General features: G+C 40.9%; 1 protein-coding gene across 1 annotated transcript in view; it reads left to right on the top strand.

Annotated features, from left to right (window-relative positions):
- Positions 1-25916, top strand: part of L3mbtl4 (L3MBTL histone methyl-lysine binding protein 4) — a 310153-nt gene that overhangs the window by 176398 nt on the left and 107839 nt on the right. The window lies entirely within an intron of this gene.

The following is a 25916-nucleotide window of genomic DNA, read 5'->3' as shown; positions in this document are numbered from 1 at the left end:
TCCATTCATCTACTGAGGGGCATCTGGGTTGGTAAATAATCTTTGCTATGGTAAATAATGCTGCAATAAACATGGTTGTGCTGGTATCTTTGGTATGACCTTGTTTGCAATCGTTGGGTAAATACCCAAAAGTGGGATTGCAGGGTCATAAGTGAGCTCTATGTGGAGTCTTTTGAGGAACCGCCATATGCTTTCCAGAGTGGTTGAACAAGTTTGCACTCCCACCAACAATGCAGTAGGGTTCCCTTTTGGCCACATCCCCTCCAGCATCTGTTGTTACTAGATTTCTTGATTATAGCCATTCTAACTGGAGTGAGGTGGAATCTCACTGTTGCCTTAATTTGCATTTCTTTATTGTTTTCAAAAGAAAAAAAATCACATTGGTTGTGCTCCTCAGCAAGAGCAATTGAATAATAATGTTGAACAGTTAATAGTTGACATCAACTGTGTAGGGGTCTTGATTTTTTCACCCCTAAGCAAGATAGTTGGACTAGGAAATTCTCCACCTATCCATGGGGGATAGAGTTGAAGATTCCCCTACCTTCCCACCTCCCCCACCGCCACCAGATGCCTGTATCCATGATAGAACCAACTCCTCCAGAAATGTGGCAGCAGCTTCTCCATCAGCACATATATTTTTATTTGGGCTTGAACTCAGGGTCGTGGAACTGTCCCTGAGTTCTTTCTCTCAAGGCTAACACACTACCACATTCAGCCACAGTGTCAATTCAATTTTCTGGTGGTAAATTGGAGATGAGTCTCACAGATTTTTGTGCCTGGGCTGACTTTAAACTGTGATCCTAAGATCTCAACCTCCTGAATAGCTAGGATTACAAGCATGAGCTGCCAGTACCCAGCTAGGTTTGTATTTCTTAGTCCAAACTTGTTGCAAATTTGTATAACTATCCTTTATCTATTGGTATCTGTTATTTCTGGAGTCCTTTGCTAATGTCTTCACACATGTGTGCTCCCTACCTCTGGCTGGGCGAGCAGCTATCAAGAAGACAAGAAAAGTTTCTCACTTGTGACAAATCTAGTACAAAATGATCTCCAAGTTTCCTATGCATTTTTCTAGCTTAGTTCAAATACACACACATACACACACACACACACACATACGTAGTTGAATTTGTCAATACAGTTGTAGTTGTTTTCATAATTTGTTATAGAAAATAAAGAACCAACTTGAATGCCTAATTCTACTTCAATATGTAGACCTGTTAAAGCACTCGTTGTAAAACATGAAATATCAATAAGTCAATTTCAAATCAGAAATCTGAAACCAAAGCTTTAGTTATGAAACATTAATCTAGGTATGGTGATTTTAATTATCCCTTTGTCTTGATTATTCTCATTTTGAGGATATAATAATTGTAGCATCGTACTTCAATTTCAGTGATTACATTTCGAGATTGCATATGTCAAATTTAATATTCATTTCCGTGTCATTATATGAAACCAGATGGAAGAGGGACCTTGCCTATTTATGAAAAGTAGCTAGTATTACTTAATTTTTCCAAGCCCTTCCAATGATAACAGTGAACAAGGTGGAGGGTAGTTTAGGATTATATTACCTGAACAACAAGAGAGAAATGATTCAAAGAAAGTAATGTGCTATATGCCTGCAAATGACCTCGCTGCTGACTGAAACAGACACAATGGCATTGACCTTGGTTGTAATAACATGTGAAGGGCCCAAGCCTGAGTAGACAGAAGATAATTCTGCATATAACAAATTGAGCTCTGAACTTGAGGGTCTTTTATAGAATGCTGTACATTGGTTATATGTTAAAACTCAAAATGACTTTAAAAATAGGGCAAGTCTATGCCTAATGATATGCCCCAAAGACATGTGTGCATCAGTTTATCAAAAGATGTGACAAAATGCAGGGAGTAGCCGGAACACAGAATCCCTTATGTGTGTGCACTCAGATGCCACCAACAGTGGATGGACGCGCGGAGCAGGCTTGCAGCAGGTGAGGCACGGCACCCAGAAGGAGAAGACTTGCTATACAAGGCATGGTCAAAGCTCCTATCATTGTGCTGACTGAAAGGAAGCAATTCTAAATAACAAATCTGAATTCCTCCATCAATATGCGGACAACATTAACTAGTCCTCAAAATTACTAAGATTTAGCACAATGGTTATCCGTGGGGGTCATGGGTAGGAGAGAGTCATGGAGGGGCTTTAGGGGCTCATATTCTCCCTGTTGACCTGGTGCTTGTTAGAAGAGTTTGCTCAGCTTCCAAAACCAAAGCATAATCTCTGCTTTCTGTAGATGAGGACTACCTATTTCAACAACAACAAAAGTGTACAATGATTAAATTACCTCAAGAACACCAGGGTAGCCATCCTAGTTGCTCGCAGATTTCTGCAACCTAACTTATTTACAACCGTCTGCTGTGTGGGTAATCAGTGGCCAGGCAATACTGGAGCATCTCATTCTGACATAGTGATGGCAATCCAAGACCATCCAGAGGGAAGCCATTAGTGAGCAGGTCCCAGGCCCTGGGCTTGCTGACCTAGTCAGGAGAGGGGTAGTTAGCTTCAGGGCTTCCCTCTGAGAACTATTGTGGCACCATTTAGTGAGCCTGAAATGCAACCGAGCTATTCTGAGCCCTCATTAGAGTTGTAGAGTCCACAGCACTCAGATTTAATCTCCATTGCATGTCTCTTGTTGTGGATTAAAAGTGAGCTAAGAGAATGGATGAAAGCGTTGAAATTTCAGAGTTAGGAAATAGGAGACCTTGCTTTCCTGCTTTGGGTTCTGGAGATTTTTCTGTGCCACTGTTGCCTTATTTCTGCTTCCTCTATACTTAGTTTTGAGTGGAATACGGAGAAGATTTTTCAGTCCTATCGAGAAAAACTCTATCCTTGTCTCAGAATTAAGCCCCAGACACAAATGCCTCCCACACACAAGAGATAGAGAGGCCTGGAGTCTTTTGGAAAATGCTGTTCCATTGGGCCAGGTCTGTGTGCTATTTAAACTAGATTATAAAACAGATTTTTTAAAAAAAAATCTTAGGAAGGAGAAGATGACATAGATCACTGTTTTGAGTCTTTCCTGAATAGCAATCCTTACATTGTCAAGCCTAACGCCCTGCCTCTTTCTCTCAATCCCTCTGCCCACTCGTTTATCTAAGAATTCTCTGCTGCTAATTCACAAACACAGAGAAAGTCCTTTCAAGAGGACTGAGAACTCTGTTGTGCCAAGTGGCAGTCTGCCACTGCATCCTGGGCACTGGGAGAGTCTGAGTTAGAATGTGCCTTGCAAAGGAGGTTCCTGGACTGTGTGGGTAACACACTGACTGCTGCTCTCATAAGGCAGGCCTGGATAAATTCAGATGCCCATGCAGCTTGGTGTAGACCCTTGTGCTGAAAGCTAGAAGTGCTGTTCTTCCATAATGCACACAAACAAATTGCTTGCCTCCCTCCAAAAAGAAAAAGAACAAAGCACTTAATGTTAATTTATTCAGTCACTTCTGGTGTTCTAACATATATTTAACTGAAAGGTCACACAAGCACTCGGTCAATGAGATTCTCATGTTGCATTTTAATGGTTCCTTCTAAATTGTATTGTTCCCTTTATACTTAAGAAAAAAGCTAGAATTTTATGACATAAAAAAGGTTAAAAAATTTACATTAAATGCAATTGCTTTATCTCCCATGAAATGATTACTGAAATCTTCTGCCGACATAGTGTTGCTTTCCTTCTCTCAGTTTTTTGTCCTTTCACTGAGCAACATACTCTGATCCCCTTTATGTAGCCAGTGGTTTCTGGGCGTGAGTTCTGTCTCTGTGTCTAGAAACTTCCATGCAGAGTTGGGGGAGGGAGCGGCATGGTGCTTAGAAAGCTAAGTAAATGCTGGAAAGGTGGGGCTGGGGAGTACCATGTGGCCCCTTAGAGGCTCTGGAATCACTTGTGGGGGCTACAGGAACGTGTGCCAGAAACTGGACACCTTCTAGAAGTCCTGAAGGATTCATGAGAGTTGAAGTGTTTGAAGGAAGATTGCATCAAAAGAGAGTAGCTGAGACAGAGCCAACAACTGTGGGTGTGCGCGTGCGTGCATGCGCGCGTGCGTGCATGCGTGTGTGTGTGTGTGTGTGTGTGTGTGTGTTCCAGTATGTGCACGCATGCATGTGTGTGTGCCAAGTGTGAGACCGTTTGACATTTCAGATGTCTGCAGCTTGGAAAGGAAGAGAAGAATGGCAGATGGGGCCCTCATGTGATAGCAATGACTCTTCCTGCAGGCCCATAGTATCTGAACTCAGAGGCAGAGCAAGACTGACTCGCTCAGCACTTATACCATGTGCTTCTCAAATGGCCATGCTGGCAACTCTCCTGCAGGATGTGTCCCTGTGGTAACCAAGGACTCTCTCTGCCCTTCCCCATTTAGAGTGCAAAGCTTTAAACTTCCTTTCTATGAATTTATTCAGCACTCTCTACCAGTCTAGGATGTGGCCTTTTTTGTTAATCAGCTGAGAATAGGCTTTTATGACCCTTCAGATAAATGAGCAGATATCTGGTGGATGCCAACACTTGGCCAGATGATACTTCATTTAATTGTCACAGACAAACTTTTGCAGTACATACTGTCTCCATTCTGCAGATGAGGAGGCGGGTTCAGAAGGAGCAGCTTGCTTATCGGTGCCTCACTCCCAGCCAACAGTGGTGATGGGCTGAGTCTACCATGACTGTCACCTCACTACACTGTGATATGCGCTTTCCTCCCTAGCTGTTAAACTGAGAGTGTTAATGGTTGGGAACTGCTCATGCCGTTCCCTGTTGGCACCTTCCCTCCTTCCTCAGCATCTCTGGAAGTCCCTTGGCTCTCTCTGTAGGAACACTTGCTGGAATGTCTGTTCCTTCCAATAAGAGCTCTGCTGCCTCTTTGTTCTCTTCCCCAGTCAGATCTCAGCAACGACTTTGCTGAAAAAGTCATCACCATTCCAGCAAGCTCCTTTCCGCTTTTCTTTCTGCAGCCCTCCCCACATTATTGAGCTATTCAGTCCTTCTGTGGACCCTCAGTTTCTTCCATTCCATGAGATCTCCTACACAAGATCTACACCTCACTTAGGATATTTACACAAAGGAAAAGTATACAGCAGTGAAAATGAGCTCTGCCTCATACAACAGGCACAGATATTACAGCTATCATGGTGTATGAAAAAGTAATACAAATAATGCATAAAGGTGTGATGCAACTGACAAGAAGTTCTTAATCTGGCAAAACTGAGCAGCATTGTCTAGGAATAGGTGCGTAGACAGTAAAAGGGAAAAGGAAAGGAAAGTTACAACTGAGAGAAAGTGCCTGGAGTGGCTAGAGCAATCTAGAGGCTCTCACAAGCCTGGCGGTGTTTTATTTCTTGACCATCATGACAGTTATGCAGTTGGTAGCTTCACAATTTATGTTTTAGCATATGCATAGGATGCCTGTTTTTATGTGGGATGTGTGTAACAATCACAACAAACCTACACAGGACCCACATGGCTTATATTTAACGAACACACAGATTTTTTTCTAATTCTATCCCTCTATAATATTACTAAATCATTCCCAGTCTTCCCTCACAGAGGTCTAGAGGGATCATTTTCCAGCCTGTGTCCTGTCACAGCACTCACCAGGTTATTTAGTCCCTCCTTGTCACTAAGCCCTGTGGACATTTAAAAATCTTGATTTATCTTGATTTTTCTGCATGTCTTGGGTCACTTCAGGGTTCTCCCTGGCTATGAATACATCTGAATGTCTCACTGCCCCACATTAAGCACCTTTCCCAATCCTCCTAAAAACATGAAGAGTACAATGCCCATGTGTACTCTAGCTACATACAGATTCTGGGATATTGCTCTCATTCTTGCTGGGTGTCTGAGCATACACCCTGCTGCTGGAGAGTCCCCTGCTGGTCCTGTCCCATGTACTGGCTTTGTCCCCCACATACTTTACAGGCATATCCCCATTACAGAACAAATCCCACATCATTGCTTAGATTTCCCAGGTCTGTGTTAGGGAGCCTCCTCTGTGCTCCAAACTTGTGTGACCACTCCCAGCATAGCTGCAAGGAATCCATTAACTTGTCTTTCCCCGGCACTGCAGATTTCTCTGTAACTCCACAAGGGGCTCTGGGCATATTCAGCAAGGCATTATGCATTATCTCATTGGTATTATTTACTATTCTAGAAGCATTAGTTGAAAGCTTGCATGATGCCTTTCATGGCACTATGAAAGAAGCTACAAGCAACTGTTAAGGGGAATGCTTATATAATAATGTTGACGATCCAGTGTAAATACACAAATGCAGGTGACTCAATTCAAATTGAAAGTACAGCCGAATGTAGTTAGTTTCAATCTTCAATGGGGGAGATCAAGGGGAACTGATTACAGGAAGCTTATTAGAGAAAGAAATGTTCACATGGTCATGTGAGTGGACTCAACCAAATGTACTCTCTGAGGAAGGCAGCCAGAGAAGATAAGTCTTGGTAAGAAAAGGTATGGCTGCTCCCGTGAAGAGGTCATACCCAAGCACAGGGGCCTCCTCTCACTCTTCCTTGCTGTATTTGTCCAATCTGAAATGCACACTTTACTTCTTACCATATTTCTGACATTTGCTATGCATATCCATGTATATTTATAGTATCTGAGTATCTAGTTCTCTTCAGTAGCCCAGAGCCTAGAACACTTGGTGGCACATAGAAGCCTCTCAGTATTTGGGGAAGAGAGGAGAGAGAGGGAAGTAATTCTCAGTAAATTCTTGCTCTTGATCTGTAGGTAGGTTGACTCTGGCTATTATGTGGGTGGTGGCAATGCATTCTATACTTTGCTTAAGTGTACCTTGGCCCTACAAACAACATCCTTTTTATATTTACTATTACTAGGTTTTAAATATTTTGCTTTTAAAAAAATAATCATAATCCTAAACTCAAGTGGTAATTAAGCTGTTCACTATCAGGAGATTACAGAGAGGCAACAACTTAGGCGTGGAGCAGGGAAAGGCCAGGATGTAGTGGTTTGGAAGCAGGTGAATCAGTGGAATTCTTTTTCTCTCCTTATTGTTCTCTTTTTATAGAATAAATAAGAATAATGCACATAGGCTTCCAAGGAGCCTATAACAGGCACAATCAAATTGTTCTTTGAAGTATTTGTAGTTGATTCAGTGTAGCCTTAAACAAATACAAGTTGCTAGTTTATGTGTGTATTTGTGCTTGCACTAGCACTTGTACTCAGGGCCTTTGCACTTTCACTTGGCTTTTTAACTCTTAAGTGGTGATCTGCCATTTGAGCCACATCTCTACTTCTCTTTTTTTCTAGTTAATTGGAGATAAGAATGTCTGGATTTATCTGCCTGGGCTGGCTTTCAGCCATAATCCTCATCCCTCAGCCTCCTAAATAGCTAGGATTACAGGCTTGAGCCACCAGCACCCAACTGCCTTACATTTTTCTTTTCTTTCTTTCTTTCTTTTGGTCATGGGGATTGAACTCAGGGTTTGGGCACCATCCCTGAGCTCTTTTGCTCAAGGCTAGCACTCTACCACTTTGAGCTACTGCTTCACTTCTGGTTTTCTAGCAGTTAATCAGAGAAGAGTCTCACGGACTTTCCTGCCCAGGCTGGCTTTGGATCATGAGCCTCAGCTTTCAGCATCCTGAGTAGATAAGATTACAGGCATGAGCCACCAGCACCTGGCTGACTAGCTTACTTTTTTTTTCTTTTCCTTTATTTTTCAACGTTTCTTCCCCACACATCCCTCTAATTACCTGTGTCATAGTTTTACTTTAATGTGACAAAACTTAGTAGGTTTGGATTATACAATCTAGCATTTTAAGACTGTTCTGAATATGCTTTGTTTCTAAGACACTATTGTCTCTTCTCACGTTCTATAAACAGACAAAGCAATTCTTACTGCCATGAACGATTATTTGAGACTCTAATATTCATCAGACAATACTCCAATGTACACAAAACATGAGAAAGTATCTTTTATTTCTCCCACGACTCCTGTCCATTTTCTTGGTTTCTGTTATCAGTATGTTCAGTTCCATAAAGTATGGTCCTGTACATCTACCATTCCTGATATTGCTTTTGGGGAACATTGAGTGAAAGCTGCAGTATACAAATTAAATTAAATATGAAAAACAGATGATTTGGGCTCTGCTCTACTAATGTGCTGGGGAGTTAACCAAGCACAGCTCATTAACACTAATGGAAAAATCCATCACCTAACATGTGCATTTCCAGTCATCACCGTGGCAGTCTCCCCCGTAATTTTCCATATAACTTGGTTACTTCTAAATGCAATAAGGTTTGAAACGAAGTGATTCTATCGATCATGCATCTTAAAGATTACTTCTCATTAATTTAAATTTGAATTCCATTGAGAAGAGACACTCTCAAAAAAAACCCATTTCTTTTTCCATAAATATATCGATGATATCCAGTACACTGTTTATCCTCCAGCTTCTGAATGAGGAGTACTGCTCATCTGCAAAATGGATTGAATCTAACTTATATTTTTATTATGTGGTAAATAGTGCTCAAAACTTAGCATGATGGAGACTTGTTATCTTGGTTTGGTTGATTCTGAAATCTGTACAGAATAGAGACTTGAAAGTTGGGGGTATCTCTTGCTTGTCAAGAGAAAATGTCACACCATGGATCTATTCCTGGAGAGTAAAGCTGAGATGTAAAACATGGACTGGAAGTGTCCTCTGTGCAACCAGAGAAGGTTCACGAATCACACTGGATTCACAAGCTGTTGATGTGGCACGCTCCATTTCAATATGGATTTCATTTTCTGATGATTATTTATTTTTCTGATGATTGTTTACTTTCCTGATGCAGGAGGTGGTATACTAACTGAGAAGGAAGAGATATCCAATGGAAATGACTGCCACAGACAAAGGAGAGCCCCAGTTATCAAGCAATGAAAAATTAAGATCAGTTCCCTTTGAAAAAGAAATCAGGAAATAGAGGTTTTTACACCAGAGCTGGGAACAGGGCTGTCTTGGCAGGCTCTGGAGGTCATCAGTTCAGTTACATACTGGTGAAGGTGTGCAATTTGCAATCATCAGGAAGGTCAGGGCTTACAGCATTGCAAATAGTTAATTGTCCTTTCTCCTAATTAAAAATGTATTCAGGAAAGACATACTGGGTAACTTCATTCACATGTGGAATCTAAAAAATAATATTTGCCAGGGAAGGTGTAGGGGAGAGAGTTGGAGAAATATTGGCCAAGGTGGATTAAATTCCAGGTATCAAATGCGTTCAAGAGACCTATAGTACAACATGGTGATGATAATTAATATCTATGTATTTTATTTGTGAAAATTATTAAGCAAGTAGTTTTTAAATGTATGCATATGTCAAAATATCCTGTTGTCTTCAACAAAGATGTTGTTTCTTTGTGTCCTGGGTGTGGTGGCTCACGCCTGTAATTGTAGCTAGTCAGGAGGCTAAGATGTGAGCATAACAGTTTGAAGCCAACTTGGGCAAGAAAGTCCAAGAAACTTATCTCCAATTAATCATCAAAAAGCCAGAAGCAGAACTCTGGCTCAAATGAGAGAGCACCAGCCTTGAGCAAGAAAGCTAAGGAACAGTGCCTAGGTCTTGAGTTCAAGTCCCAGTACTGGCACAAAAAGAAAAAAAAATAGAAAAAGCATGTTCAAGGACTCAGAAGACATGGACAGGCACTCAATAGTTCAGACATTGAGAACCTAGCATGGGACTCTTCTGCTTGGCTATGCAGCATTTCACTATGTATTTTCAGTTGCTTGTACATATTCTCCATCTCTAGTGACAAGGAAAGCCATCTGTCATGTAACTTCAATATGCAAGTGATCCCACAGTCTGAAGTGGAGCACTCAGCAAGCCACTTGGCTGTGCATAAAGTTAGCTGAGGGATTAGCATACTGGATACATGGATAATGGTTCTGTAAAATCCTGCATTGCTTTTGTTAATCTATTAGCTTGTTTCATTTGGTCTGTGTCTTTATTCTTGGTGTAAGGTGGGTGGGGAGGGGGGTGGGCTAGAGATTGCACATGGAAGGCAAGTACTGTACACTAGGCTATAGCCCCAGTCCAGTACAATTGCATTATTACAATATAACTCCTTTGCCATCCAATCTACCTATTTAAAGTATACAGTTCACGGATTCTGAATGAATTCACAGGTAGACATCCCACCCAATCAGATTTGGAACATGCCATCACCCCTTTGTTCATTGTCACTTTCCTCTCAGTTTTTGCTGTAGCAATATTTCTCTTTGCCATCTTTCCCTTGCCAGCTCCCTTTCTTTTCTCTTAGTCTGAGCCTCCTCTTCCTTGCTTAACTCTATTCTTATGGTCTTTCTAGTCTTTGGAAGTGGTGAGACAAGCTCAAAGTCAGACTACCGTTCATTGCTGTTGTAGACATGGATGGAGGAACAGAGATGTGGCTTCGAGTTGCCAGTAGATTTCCGTAGCATGGCCTTGTCTCTACAGCCAGTGCTCCCAAGGGCCTTTTTCATTCTCTCTGTGGGTGCCATTCACCAAGTGATCTTTTTTAGTACATCTCTGTCACTATAGTGCTCAAAGATGCACTGCCATCTCCTCTTTTCCTTAAGGAATAAAGAAAATGGAAAAAAAGATGCCAGAGGCTAAGATGCAAAAGCAATAACAAATGTGTCATTTTTCAGAGAAAGTTGTGAGGATCTTCAAACCCTAGTTGTCATGGACCTTCTACATGTTGAGACCTCAACATCTCAGTGCTTTTGAGGTGCACTCTACCATGTTGTATGTATTTGCACAAAAGACTTTGTTCAACCAGGGAGTCCACAACATTGAACAGATTTTCAAAAGAATTTTGAGCCCCAAATAATTATACACTATATTGTATATATAATAATAAATAATACAGTATCTAATATATGCAATATATTATATGGTATATAATTTCATAGATGTATATATAATTATTATTACTATAATAATTGTATATTATGTGAATTATATATATTAGATGATAATAAATATTATGTTATATAATAGCAAAATATCATGAATTAGTCATTCAGAAGGGATGCACAGAGAGAAGAAAAGGCTGGCAGAGGGCTGTTCAAGCCAGCAGGGCAGAGATCTCATGACAAGAAGTTCTGTGACGTCTACGGGCTGTCACTGGGGCTGGAGAATTTGGAGTTGACTGTCTTTGATGCAGTCCTCATGGCAATCGTTGTGGCAATGACTGTATCCACCTACAGACAACAACACACTTACACAACTGCTCACATGGTAGAAAAAATAAAATGACAGATAGATGATTGGCATTGACAGTAGATGGTCATTTCTTCTACTAACATCTGTCATAGAAACTTCATGATTCAAAGATTAGATGCAATCGTTCACTATTAAATACAAATTCCACTATACAGCTTGCAAGTTAAAATGAAAATAAAGAGTCCTGGGTGTATCTAAAGGTAGCAAAATTTCCAGTCGTTTTCATGGAGGAAACAAATAAGGAAATCTTACAATGAGTATCGAGCCCCAAACATAGCCTGTAAAGAATCAGAACACTTTGGTAAAGATTTTACTGCCAATTCAATAAAATTTAGTGAGTTTGGCTGGTGCCTGGCTCAAGTGGTAGAGTACCTATCTAGTCAAGTGCAAAGCCCTATGTCAAAAAATTCAACCAAAGCCAAGTGCTTTGGTGGCTTATGTCTGTAATCCTAGCTACTCAGGAGGCTGAGATCTGAGGATCACAGTTCAAAGCCAGCCCAGGCAGGAAAGTCCGTGAGACTCTTACCTCCAATAAACCACCAGAAAACTGGAAGTAGTGCTGTGGTTCAAGTGGTAGAGTGCTCACCTTGAGCTGAAGAGCTGAGGGACAGGACCCAGGCCCAGAGTTCAGGCCCCACAACCAACAAAAAAGGAAAAAACTCAACCATTAAAGTAAAATTTAATGACTCAATAGAAATTTAAGCCTTTTAGAAAAATCAAGCCCAGTGAAAGTTTAGCATATCTGCCATCTTAATGAAATTGCTACTAAGAACAGTATCCACAGGGTGTGCTCTTGGGGTTAATTGCAGTCTAGTGTGCTTTAAAAGGTAGCTTACCACTGGACCACAGGACAGTGACCATTTATAAGACAGGAGATGATGTGATCTGTTAAAAAGGATCTTTCATATTGCAGAACTGATTAGGATTCTGACTTGCTTCCACCCGAGGAACATCTTCACCATAACTTCTCCAAAAAAAAAAAAATATGCATCTGCACAGACCCATAGTTTCTTGACCATCTCACACATAAACGTCGAATGTTCCCAGGACAGGTTGAGAACAGCAGTGAGTTCTAGAGGAACCCACACATTCCAGCCAATAGTGTCTCAGTGACTTCTCCTCAGGGATGGATGCCCAGTTCTTATCCGGCTGTGAAATCCACCTCTGAAGTCTTAACTGCCAGCGATTCACGGACCCAAGTAATCTGTACTTCTGCAAATCAGACCTAGTGCCAGTTTTCATAGACTGCAAAACTAACACATCTAGCAAGCTCAAAATGCCAGCTTAGTTAAACAGATTTGCCAACAAAACATACAACTGGAATGCTTCTATTAAAACTGTTTCAGTACAACAAAATTTTTAATTGGCAGTTGACAGAATGAAAGATAAAGACCTCTCTGCTGTTTGGATGTTCATACTCCAGTGCCAAGCACATTGTGCCTCCTTCATGGCTCTACTATTAGGTCTTTCTTGCCCCCAAAGAACTGTTCAGAACTAAAGCTATATCTTGCATCATGTAAGATCCCCAACCTGGATGATGGTTCTATTTTAGCTAGCATGGCCAGGACTGAGCATCTCCTTGCTCCCATCATAAAAAGAAATATTCCAGGGTTGAGTGAATATGGAAGGAAACTTTCTCTGATGGAGTCCTTCTAGATGACATGGCTGTGAACTTTGGGGAACTAAGGGCTCCATCCTTCTATTCAAAAGAATTTGTCAGCCAGAAAGAATAAACAAGGTGAAGCAGTGGAGGTAGAACCTTGTGGGGGTTTTCAGACAGTGCTAAACAGGCAATTGAAATGTGAACATCAGCCAGTGTGTAGGGCTCAAGGTGAATGCATTCATTGTTTGCTCAACCCCAGGTGTCTGCTGGTGGCGCATCTCCAAGTGGTCTTTGAGTTAGCCTTCTTTACCTCTGCCTTCTTGCAGTGAGCCCAAAACGATCCTGTGTGGGATGCCCTTTAGCAGGCTAGAAACAAATACATTTTCTTTGTCCCACATAACCTTTCTGCCATTCAGTTTTCAACATCATATCCATGGGACATTGTTTTCATGTGTGAGTGTGTATAAGTGTGTGTGTGTGTGTGTGTGTGTGTGTGTGTGTGTGTGCGTGCGTGTGCACATGCATGTGCTCATGCCAGTACTGGGGCTTGAACTCAGGACCTTAGGTTCTCACTTGGCTTTTTCTCTCAAGTCTGGCACTCTACCACTTGAGCCACATATCCACTTCTGGCATTTTGCTAGTTAATTGGAGTTAAGTGCTCATTATCTTTCTGGTTCAGGCTGGTATCCAACAGTGATTCTCAGATCTCAAGCCTCCTAGGTGTGAGCCAACTGCACCTGTCTATTTTCTATAATGACTAAAAATGTAGAAAGTCTCCAAGTGCCACTGGCTAGAGCATGTATCAGAACCAACTTTTCTTATGTTCCTGCCCAGATTCTTCTCACAAGGTCCTGCCTTGCCTTGCCCCAGGCTGATCCTCAGGGCCAATCGTGAACTCATAGCCAGACACTAAGCAACCCTCCCCAATCCTCTTCAGCCACTGGAGCCTGCCTTATAATCTTGCTTGTCTGTCTTCTGGATGAATCCAGAGGCCAGACCACTTTCAGGAACCTTCCCCTGCGTCCCTTTCTTCAAAAGTAAGAAACAGCAGTGGCAAGGCAGACATTTTAGTGAAAATCTTCCTTCCATAGATTTTACTTATTTAATGACATAATGCATATATGTGATATTTAAACTTGGTCCCCTATTGACGTTTACTGTGTCAACATTCCTGGTTATGATCACATTATTATATATGTACTGTACATGTGTAATAGTAAGTCACAACACACATTGACTTCACTGGTTAGATTTTTAATTTATTTGTTTTTCAGCTTCTTTGGTCAAAGACCCTTGAGATATCAGGTCTTTGTTGTGCTGTGGTCCACCACTTACCTATAGGGCCATCCTGCAGCCATGTGTAGGTGGAAGCAAAGAGCTTGTTCCTCCTAATCCTGGCTTTACCTGAAAGAGTAGAATCTGGTTTCAACGAATAGAGTACTGTTTGGATGGTTTTAAAGCTGTGTTAGGTAAAATGTTGTATTTGGCTGTTGTAGATGCAATATATCTGTGGGTTTGAAATATTTAAATTCTCATTTATAACATGCTAAGATGAAGCTTAAAATTTTTTTTTCTGGCAGAAAGCCATGGCTTTCCTTTTCTTCTTTCTCACAGTTTATAAATTACAGCTCTTCCCAATACAAAAACTATCCAGATGGCCAGTTCTCCACATTATATTTCCCTCCATCAAGAGAATGTGCCTTTGTTTCTAAAGACTCCCTGTACCACATACTCTATTCTTGAGACAACTCTACAATGAGAAGGAAATTGAAAAAAACAGCTCTAGTTCCCCAGGAGTATTCTAATGCCCTTTGCATTCTCCAAGTCTAACCAGTAATGCCAGAGATGTTATATAAACATGCGAATATCATCAATATCCACTTGGCAAAGCACTTATTATGGACAATGTATAATCTTGGGTGTTTTCTTATCTTTCTTCTCTTTTTCTTGTGCCAGTACTGGGGCTTGGCCTCAGGGCTTTGGACTGTCTCTCAGCTTTTGCACTCAAAGCTCATGCTCTACTGCTTAAGCCACACCTCCACGTCTAGTTCTTTGCTGATAAAATGGAGATTAGAGCCTGAAATTTGTCTGCCTGGATTTAATTCTCAAATCTGAGCCTTCTGAGTTGCCAGGATTATAGATATTAGCCAATGACACCTGGCATCTTTATTTTTTCTAAGAATATTCAAAGAAAAATAATGCACCCCCAGACAGTTTGGTGTACTTCTTAAAACCCAGACCATGAAATCAAGCCATGGGGCATAGTCCTGTCTTTATGTGATTTTTTTTCAGCCATGTGACCTTGATCAGATGCACTTGTCTGCCTGTTTCTTCACTTGTCAATTGCAGATAGGAAGACTGAAACTAGGTATTAGACTCCTAACTGACACTCCCAAAGTACAATGTTAAGTCCAGCCTCCCGCTCCCGATGCCCAATAGAGACATGATGAATGTCAGAGAAAGGAGATTTGTTACACAACAACCATGGGAAGACAGCACTTCAGTACCTCTTCAGGTTTTCAGAAATATAGACATTGGTCTTAGATTAAATAGGGGGAACTAGAGGCAGGGAGTGAGAAAAGGTATGTAGAGTTAAAACAGTTCCAAGTCACAGGTTTGATCTCCTTGATTATTACAGTCTTTGTCTCTGGAGGAAGAGATGCTTATGGGTGAATCCTGTTTGTCCTGAAGTCTTCTTGAGATTATAAAGTAACTGCAGCAGGAAATAGCATAGATGTAAAGTGGGGAAGGGCTAAGTGTCCAGCTTTGGGTTAACTCCCAGGCCTAGCAAAAAAAGCTTGTAGGATGCCTCTTATAAGATTATTTACTTTGTGGGGATATTGGGAGAACTGGGTGAGTTAAATTAGAGTGTAGAGCATTGTGAAAAAAAACAACTATTAATATTGGAGTAATGAAGTTGTGTTTTAATAGCATATTTCTTTAATTAAAAAAATAGCCAACTAAATTGAATAAAAATCATAAACACCCAAGTGTTTAGGTTGGACCAGGTAGTCTTTATATATTTTTTTCTTTTACTATGGAAGAAAAATGACTATAATGACTACATTTCACCCTTCCTCCCTCCATATTTAAAAATGCTATAATTTTTTATGTTCGAAAATGTTGGTTTGAACAATGTTCTTGAGCATTTTATAATGGAAAAGCTTTATTGATGAGATGTCCATGACAGGAGTCAAACTGATACATGCTCTTACACATTAGTAGTTCAGGATTGTTTAGGTTTTTGATTGTTTGTTTTGGGGAGAGGGTTTAGTCACTATTTTTAAGTAGCTTTCTTCAAGATTTTGTGTATGATTTCCAACGTCTGTTCATATTTCTAAGAACAGTGTTGCCTCAGACACTAAATTGCAGAGCACATTTGCTTCTGGCGTGCTAATTTAAAGGAAATATAACTGGTAACAACTTCTTTAGTATAGAAACTGCACCTATTTAAATGTTCAAGTGAGCTTTTTTATTTGCTTACAAGGGGATGATAATAAGTCATCTCTCCTTAAAAAAATCATTAAGTCAAGTAAGTCAGGCCCAAAGAAACATAGGTCCCATGGTTTCTCTTATTTGCAATAACTAGTATATGTCTGGTACAAGCAGAAAAGGTCAAAAGCTATGTACATATGACCAGATAAGATGATGTTAAGTGAAATGTACACCAAGATAGAGACAAAAATGGTTTTTTTTTCCTTGGTATTGTTTCTAATGTATCATGGGATTTTTGTGTTTCTTTGTATGTTCCTCCTCCACTGTATAACATCTGTTTTCACTGTATTTGATGTCGGTGCCCTGCATCTTGTATATACACTTCTCTAATTTGGGGAGGGAAAGGGAAAAAAACAAAATGCTTAAATAGGGATGCAGGTTGGCCCATTGTAACCATGAGATGCACAAGACACTATGTTGAAAAACGAACTTTATAATTTAGATGAGTGTGGGGGGGGCAGGGAGTGTAATTGTGGAGATGGGAGGGAAGGGATGGTAGGGGAAAAACAAAGGAGGAGGCAACAATGCTTGATAGGAAGTGTACTCATTGCCTTGCTTATGTAACTGTAAACATTAAACAAATCATAGCATCCTGTTAACAGGAGATTTCCCCCTTTGACCCATTTTCTCCACGTAGTATCCAATGTTGTTTTCTGGGGACTGCTGTTGTCTTCACACTCCCAGACCTCCATTATCTGGCCTCATTGAAGCATCATCTTTTTGAATGGGAGCTACTCCTTCCCGCTCTCTGCAAACCCTGCACCTGTCCCCTGCTCTCTGCTGTGGACTTACCTTAGTTACCTCTTAGGAGTGGGGAGTCCGACAGCCTTGGTTCTTCAACCGCTGGCTTATTTCACATAGCATGATGTCATCACACATGATCCGATCCCCTTCTTTACCCCAACGTTGATTCCTGCACCCTTGTATGTGGACACTCCCTTTCCTGTCTGTCTCTAGGCATCAATGGCACCCACGTTGTCATCACCTTGTAGCTACTAGGAATAAAGCAGTGGCGAACATCTGTGTGTAAACATGACACAGGTCCTGATTTCAGTTTGATTGCACCCAGATCACCCACAATTGTTTGCTCTAGTGTCACAGGAGGTTGAATTTGACCGGGGACGTCTGTACAGTTTCTAAGGAAGCCATACCATTTTAACTTCCTAATGACAAGATTTCAGGTTCCCCACATCCTCAACAGCACCAGTTGGCTTTTGTAGCTTTTTTGTCTTCCAATTTTCACTGTTTTTCAAATGAATTATTTTTCACATGTATGTGTTAATTGCATGTGTTAATGGGATCCAGTGTGGCTCTTCCATGCATGAGCTAATCTATCCTTTCTCTTCCACAGCTCTTCCGTCCCACGCCAAGCCTTCTCCATCTTCTCTAATCATTGCTCTTCTTTCAGGCTGACAATTTTTAGTTTTCCTTCTATGAGAGAGAGAACATGTGTGGTTCCTGTTATTCTATGTCTGGCTATTTCATTTAATACAATGTCCTCCAGTTCCACCTATTTTGCCACAAAGAATAAGATTTCTCTATTACTCTATCACTCTATAGTGTATATATACTACTTTCATTTTAAGTCCACTTATCTGTTGATGGGACACTGAAACTCTGAAAGTACTCAAAGAAACAGAGAAGAAACATTTGGGGACATTGGTCCAGGTAGTGCTTTTTTGGACAGGACCCTAAAGTAAGGAAATGGAGTAAAACTTGACCAGTAGTATTACTTCCACGTTTTATATTTGATGGCAGGCATTCCCACAGATGGATCTCCTTTTAGATGGAGATGTAGCACATGATCTCTTGGAGTGCTGCATGGGACTGTGTGACACAATGTAGTGGAGCGGGGAAGCAGGCTCTGTAAATGCTCTTCCTGGCCTGGGAGTGCTGGGAGCACTTAGCTCTGGGAGTGCTGGGAATACTCAGCTCCAGGAATGTTGATTAGTACTTCGTTCAGGCCACTGAGGGAGGGCAAGTTTTCTTTGCTCCTTCCCATCACCTGGGCAGCACTCCTGACCTTAGTCAGGTATGTTTGTCAGGATAATTGTGAACTTATCACTTTGCACAGGAGCATCCAAAATGACATTTGAGTGTGCTTTTGACATTGGGCTAACGTTAGTATTAAACTACAGCATTGAAACACAGGTGAGGTGTTATTGATGTATGTAAATACATACCTGTAAGCATATCCAAATACCTTATCACAGTCTCATTTAAGTAGACTATGCTGATTTAAGGCCAGTGGTTCATTATGTGCATTGCCAAAAGTATTCCCGTGCTTGAAGCATTTTTAAAGTTATTTTCCAAGGGCCCCTTTGGCTTCGTTTTAGGACAATACTCCATTCCCTTTCTTTCTCTCTGATTTCTGGTGGCATTGCTCACTAGGCAAACACTCTATCATTTGAGCCCGTTTTACTCTAGTTATTTTCAGGTCTAGTCAGGTGCCTTTTGATCAGGCTGCCCTGAAACCACGTTCCTCTTATCTATACCTCCCACATAACTTAGATTGTAGGTGTAGATCACCATACCAGCTTGTTGGTTGAAACTCAGTCTTAGTAACATTTTCCCAGACTGGACTCATAAGCTGCCACATCCAGCCTCCACGGGCATTTCATTTAAGTGACATTTTGTTTATTAGGAAAATCTTGTTTATTTAATAAAACAAAAAGAGAGAAAACGTATTTTAAAGACTTTTGTGTTTCAAACCAGACCAGTTAAAAAATTCATTTGCAAATTAAGCTACAAAAATTTACCTTAACATGTTCATGCCACTTCACCGAGATGTTATAATTAAAAGAATGGAAATAATTTGTATATGCTAACAAAAATGTTCATTGTAATAATAGAAACACAAATTGTTTTGATTCAGTTAATAATGTAGTATGTTAATCATTTCATTTGTTTAATTTCCTGCTTAATTTTGACTGTGTAGATAGTGTACTAGTGGAAAATTTTAAACTGTAAATTCTATTCATCAGATTTTCTCCATGCATAAATTACACAAATTACTTACTTAGTACATTAAGCTGATTATAGCATACATTTTCTGAAGACCATTGGCATTGCTACTATCACATGCCTGAGCCCAATTTACACCTCGGGAATCTTTAATTGCCATACACTAGAATATTTTAGAGAAAAAGTAATTCTCTCTCTCTCCTGCACACACACACACACACACACACACACACATACACACACTCAGATACATGCAGCACACAAACACAGATACACATAGACAAACACATACAGACACATAGACACACTCGCAAGCATGCATGTAGACACCTGCACAGACACACAAACACATTTACCCCCCCCCACCACACACACACATTTGTACCATCTCTCAAAACTCGTTGACTACCTGTCTTATTTTCTGAATATATTACCCACAACTGAATTCAGGAAATGATTTGGTCCTAGCTCAATTAAAATGTATTTCCTCATGCATACCAATTAAATCTCACATCTCAGATTCAAATTTCAGTATTAAAATGGGCATTGATAAAATGACTAGACGCCAAGCTCCCATGAAACAATAATCAGTGGAGATCTAAACTCATGTCCACCTATGTCTGGACATACCAGTTGAAGCCCCCTTAGTCCCAGCTTGTACTCTGATCAGTATCACTTCTGATGTGTGACTATGTCTAAATCCACCAGAGCTCAGTGGGCTAAATTGTGATAGGAGAATGCATCTTTCTGAGACAGGGTTGGCTTTCTAGCTCCGCAGTTTACCTTTTTTTCCCCCATTGGGATAGTAAGTAGAGGAAGGCTTAATTAATTTATTTTAGAAGGACAGAGGGATCTCCCACGAAGAAGGAATCAGTGACCCAGACTGGATGAAGAGGTCTTCAAATACCATGTGATGGCAATTCAACTTATGCTGAAGCACATATTTCTACCAAGTATAGAAGGGAAAGCAGGACAGAGCAGCTCTTTCTGGAAATGCATTAGTAGTGAACAGGTTGAATTCCAGTGGACAACGGTGGTGAGAAGGGTAAGAGCATAAGTGAAGCTGGGAAGGACCTTCACTTGTGTATTGATCACACATATGTGGAATATTGTACGCTAATCCCTCAGCAGTCAGTGCAGCTCTTACATTGACACCGCAAGGGGAATCTAGACTTCATGTTATATATGATGAATTCATGAGCTAGAGAGAGAATAAGGACTGGGCTACAGGCAGGTTTGAAACTTACTATAGTCTGTCTCAAAAGCCTCTTTGCTAGTTCAGCATTCCTTGGGTGTTTTAATTAAATAGAGTAGATTCTCCTTTTAAAAAGTGAAGCACAGAAATGGCATGGTGACACACTCTTCAATCCCAGCTATTTGGGAAATGGAGATCAGGAAGATCACAGTTCAAGCTACACCTGGGCAAAAAGAGATAGATCTCATCCAACAAGATAGACATGATGATACACACCTATAATTCCAACTACACAGGAGGCAAAGGTAGATAATTCACAGTCCAAGGCTAACCCTAGGCAAAAAGTACAAGAGTCTATCTAAAAAACAACTACAGGCCGGGCACTGGTGGCTCACACTTATAATCCTAGCTACCGAGGAGGCTGAGATCACATTCAAAGCCATTCAACAGGAAAGTCTGTGAAACTCTTATTTCCAATAAACCACTAGAAAATGGTAAGTGGCACTGTGGCTTACGGGGTAGAGTGCTCGCCTTGAGCTAAAGAGCTAAAGGACAGCACCCAGGCCCAGAGTTCAAGCCCCACAATGGACAAAAACAAACAAACAACTACAGTAAAAGTATATTGGGAGCATGGGCTCACGTGGTGTAGAGCATCTTTCTAGCTATCTTCAAACCCCAGTGTCCTCAAGGATTTGAGCAGTCAGGGAAGAATCTTCAATAAAGTTCCTAAGCAGTCAAAAATTATTATCTGCTCCTAGAAAAATAGAATAGATATGCTTTGCTCTGGACTTCTCATAAAATCCTGCACATTACATATAAAACCAACATCTTCACAAGAGGACCATGAGCAAAAGGCAAACCAGCTGGAGACCTCGACACCCAAGGATAGCACAGTGATAAGTTCCTAGTATTTTCTTTACCCTTGTCTATTCTGGACTGGTTTGGGGAGAAGATGGAAACCCAAAGACACCAATAGAGAAGGCAAAAATAGTCCTAAGGAGGGCCAGATCTTTCTAGTTGGGGACCAGGAAAGAAGAAGCCTAGCGATATTGCAAACATTTTGACAACAATCATCTGCTCTAGCCAGACTGCATAGTAAACACAGTGTTCCCATCTCACAATGAATACTGAGCTCAGAACTGTAGCAACAGGCCCTGTATTCCCCTTCCCAGTGCTCACGGCGAGCAAGCACACGCGTGCGCGCGCACACACACACACACACACACACACACACATACACACACACACACAGGAGCTTATGTCAGAAGTGGTCAGGTGGGGAGCCAGTGCTTACTTTTGTCCAGGTAAGAAGTCCTCCCCACCATTAGGGGTCAGTGGAGATCCTTCCAATCCCACATTAACTAAGTACCCAATGTTATCTATGGTGGGTAGAGTCATAGGAGACCAGATACTTTCCAACTGCCCCTACCACTCAGTTATTTGAGACCTTATGTGGAGGTACCACCTTCCTATTCGAGGTGGCCTCTTTGGGGAGTAGTGACAATTACAAGACAACACAATTATAATTTAAAATGACAATTACAAGACAACACCCTAACATACACACACACACACACACACACACACACACACACACACACACACTTCTTTAGTAAAACAATATCCCCCACAAGCCTCAGGGAGGCCTGAGAGAGGAGCCCTGCTGGACCAGAAGCTTGCATATGATGCGGTCTCTTAATGCAATACCAAAAGTGCCCAGTGTCTTAGACAAGTGTCCAGTTTTCAGACATCATGCCAAGAACTGCGAAAATCTGACCATGATAAGAAAAGGTATTGACTGATGGAGGGGAACACCTGCATGCTACAAATATTAGAACTATCTTGAAAACTGGAAAGTGGCCATGGTAAAAATGCTTCAACAAGCAATCGTTAACACATTAGAAACAAGTGGGACTAGGGGGGTAGGGTGAGGAAGCTCACTGGAGAAATAGAATATAAAAGAACCAAATGAAAAATTTTGGAACTCAAAAATACAGAAGCCACAATAACAGAGGTAATTACTATTATATTTTTATTAGATCAGGTATGAATGGTCAGATTATTTTTGATCCTATAGCACATTGACTGACAAGACAATTTAATGCAAGAAAGATTTATTTTGGCTCTTGTTTTCAGAGGCTTCAGTCTGTAGTCCTTGGCTCTGTTGATTGGGGGTCCTGTAGTAAACCAGAGCACCATGGGAGAATGTGATACAGCAAACTGTGGGCAGGCAGGAAGCAGAAAGACAAAGAAGATCTCAAGGACACATATCCAAAGGCCATCTTCCTCCATCTGGGCCCATCTAATGTTTCCAGGAAAATCCAAAATATCACCAGTAACTGTGGACTAAGCCTTCAAGAACAGGAGATTTTATGGGAGACATTTCATATCCAGACTATATATCAAGGCCTTTATAAAATAAACCTTCTAAAATTTTATGAAATAGAAGGCAGAAAGATTGAATAACTTGCCCAGCATTAAACTAGTACACTTTTTTGTTGATTTTTGTTTAGTTTTGCTTGTTTTGGGCTTGAACTCAGGGTCTGAGTACTGTTCTCTAGGTCTCTCCCTCATGGCTGGCATGCAGCTCCTTGAGTGTAGCTTCACTTCTGGCATTTTGGTGGCTTATTGGAGATAAGAGTCTCGTGGACTTTCCCTCCTCAGGCTGACTATGAACCATGATCACAGCTTTGAGCCACCAAGTATCTGGCAAACAAGTAATTTTAATATAGTTTTCCTTTAGTTGTTTAGTTTGTGCTTTTGACCTCCATTCTAAGCAAATTATAATACTTAATCTAAATAGCAATTCTCTCCCAGCTTTTTAATTGGCCATTTTTGAGTTATAAAATACAGGCCAATTTCACAGGCTAAGTTTCCCAAGAATGCTTCAAGTATCTTTCTGAGTTCCATGCGTAGATATCTTTTAACTTTAGCTGTGAATTTTTTTTGTGGTATTGCAGGTAGAACCTACATGTGGCTTCATACCTGCTAAGCAAGTGTCTACCACTTTAACTGAATGCCCAAGCCTTTTGTTTTTATTTTGGTTTTGAGATAATATCTCACCAACTTTGCCTAAATAGTTAGAGATACTGCTTAGAAATGAGAGGGTGAAACACTGCTGATTAAATATAGATGATGGAATGGCTGAATGCACACAACCTGGTGTCCATGGGGGTTTGCAATCAGTGGTCAGCCTCCACATTCCACACTTCTGCCACACAAGTAGCTTGGATTATAGCCATTGATTACTATGCCCGTATTGAATCTTTTTGAAAGTAATCATACTTACTCTGGATGCATTAAATTGTTGAGTGCTTGAAATAATATGCAAAGGTATACGCTATTCTATGGATAGCATTTTCTCTGAATTGCATTTAGAGAAAAATATTTTGAGAACTCATCTTAAAGCAGTGGGACTTCGAGAAAAAACTCACCTCAACTCCTGAGAATCATATATTCATATACAGAGATGCATACACACAGTCCTGCAGGGTTCATTCATCTCTGTGTTGGAGAATAGTGTAGTAGAATTGTGTTGCATTTTCAGTGCCTAGTAAAACCCTGTGATGCCGCTGCTTTTCTTGTTCACATTCAAACCTGTATAATTTACAGTCATATTTAATCTGTACAGAAGTAATCACCAACATTTTGATTTATGTGTTAGGTTTTTGTTAAGACCATTGTAGCTAAAATACAATCTTAGTAGTCTGCACTTCTTTATATTTGTCATGTCTGTTGGTGCCATTTGGCCAAGGAGTCAATATTTTTTGAAGATAAAAGATGTTCATTTCACATCCATATGCTGGATGAAATTAGACTGCCTGTGTAATTAAGAGATAGGGATATTTTATGAAGTTAAATAACAATTAAGACAGTCAACTCTTACTGAGAAATAGTACGAGAGGAAGATATCGCTTTCTTTCATGTTGGACATAATGAATGTACCTTACCAATATTCTCACTAAGCTTCTTCTATCAGAATGGGATTTCTGTGGCCATTAGGCCAACGACAAATGTGACTCCAACAGCAATTATATTCCTTCCTTCCTTCCTTCCTTCCTTCCTTCCTTGCTTCCTTCCTTCCTTCCTTCCTTGCTTCCTTCCTTCCTTCCTTCCTTGCTTCCTTCCTTGCTTCCTTCCTTCCTTTCTTTTTTCCTTCCTTCCTGCCTCTCTCCCTCTCTCTTTTCCCTCCCTCCTTCCCTCTTTTTCTTTCCTTCCTCCCTCCCTTTCCTTCTTCTCATTTCCTTCACTGGACCCCTTTCTCTGGCAGTTGTCAGCATTCTCTCTTACGATCTGGCAGCAACAACCTTCCTGTGCTCCCCGACTGCCGCTTGGTTCTGGGAGTGGCACGCCTCACACTTTATCTTCATAAGTGCTTCTAGATTAAGATGTCTCCCACTCACCTCTTCAGTGACTGCAGAATCTACCCTCCCAGCCATAGCACTACTCCCTACTCTTGTCTTATGTACTCCCTAGAAGTAAAAGATTATAATTTGCAGGTAAAGCAAATAAAATATTTCTCTAAAATATAAAATACAACAGGCCAGTCAAGTTGGATTAGTTGCACTTGGAACAGAACACTTTTTTTCTTTAAACTGATGACTGTTTATCCACGTTTTCATTAGCACATATTAATGACACAAGGCAAGGTGTTTTGTTGTGATATTTCTGTACATGCACGTAATGCTCTTTGGTCAGAGTCACGACTTCTAAGTCCAGCTGCATCTCCAGTTTCTGGGCTGCGTGGGGGATGTGTCTGCATCTGAGCTCCTCGTGGGAGCCACTTGCTGATTTCACGCCACTTGATTTTCAGGATGAGAAGGAAGGTTGTCATGACCTGACACTTCCTGTAACTCTGCTGACTGCTGGGTTTTGGTTGTGTTCACAGTGTGGCATCTGGGCTGTTCCTTCTTATCTATATGCTGATATTTCTCATGCTCCCTAGCTTTTTCACCACCTTACCACAGAGGAAAAGGGATCATCACCCTGGGGAGATAGAGGGGTTGTAGAGTCTCCAAGTTTCTCAAGGGAGGAGGGACAGGCCCAGGAGCTCCAACCCCTTCAGCCCTGGCCTTTATCTGTGCTTCAGGTTGGGAAGCTGCCATTAGTTGTGACCACCTAGTAATAACTTTACAATCCAACCACACAGTGCCAGGATTTGACAGCACTTCTCCATTATTTTCAGTAGAGCAAAATAGTTAGAGATAAACAAGAACCAACTATATGCTTAGAAATGAGAGGGTGAAACACTGCTGATTAAATATAGATGATGAAATGGCTGAATGCACACAACCTGGTGTCCAGGGGGGTTTGCAATCAGTGGTCAGCCTCCACACTCTGGCTATTGAAATGGGAAGAATCTCAAACAAAGGCTGGTGTCCTGATTGGTGGTCACAACATCTAACAGGATGGTC

This window comes from Dipodomys spectabilis, unplaced genomic scaffold (assembly GCF_019054845.1).
Source record: "Dipodomys spectabilis isolate Male_0828 unplaced genomic scaffold, ASM1905484v1 ptg000235l, whole genome shotgun sequence".
Taxonomy (NCBI): Eukaryota; Metazoa; Chordata; class Mammalia; order Rodentia; family Heteromyidae; genus Dipodomys; species Dipodomys spectabilis.
The sequence above is the reverse complement of the archived record's forward strand: the minus strand, read 5'-3'. Positions and strand labels throughout refer to the sequence as shown.